The sequence below is a fragment of the Seriola lalandi genome, unplaced genomic scaffold (genome assembly GCF_002814215.2).
Source record: "Seriola lalandi dorsalis isolate HSWRI2012SDOR001 ecotype SW California unplaced genomic scaffold, Sedor1 jcf7180002054887, whole genome shotgun sequence".
Classification (NCBI taxonomy): domain Eukaryota; kingdom Metazoa; phylum Chordata; class Actinopteri; order Carangiformes; family Carangidae; genus Seriola; species Seriola lalandi.
The window spans coordinates 4,655-5,063 of NW_019525439.1; the positions used below are offsets into that span (position 1 = coordinate 4,655).

The window sequence follows — 409 nt, forward strand, 5'->3', positions numbered from 1 at the left end:
AGTTCACTCTGGACTGGGCTGAAGACAAAGACAACCAGGACATACAGTTCACATTTCCATTCACCTTCAGAGAGCTGAATGTGCTGAAAGAGAGAAAGTTCAGCTTGGTGGAACTTGTTCATCACTTCTTTACTGAAACCAAAGAAGCAGGAATCTGCAGGTTTGATCAGTTCCAGGTCGTGTTCATCTTTGACGGTCTGGATGAGTGTAGACTTCTTCTGGACTTCCACAACACTCAGATCCTGACTGATGTTACAGAGTCCACCTCAGTGGACGTGCTGCTGACAAACCTCATCAGGGGGAAACTGCTTCCCTCTGCTCGCCTCTGGATAACCACACGACCTGCAGCAGCCAATCAGATCCCTCCTCAGTGTGTTGACATGGTGACAGAGGTCAGAGGGTTCACTGA

At 48.7% G+C, this 409-nt stretch overlaps 1 pseudogene across 1 annotated transcript in view; it reads left to right on the top strand.

Annotated features, from left to right (window-relative positions):
* LOC111671864 (protein NLRC3-like) overlaps positions 1-409 on the top strand; it is a 13,618-nt pseudogene that overhangs the window by 4,648 nt on the left and 8,561 nt on the right. The window lies entirely within an intron of this gene.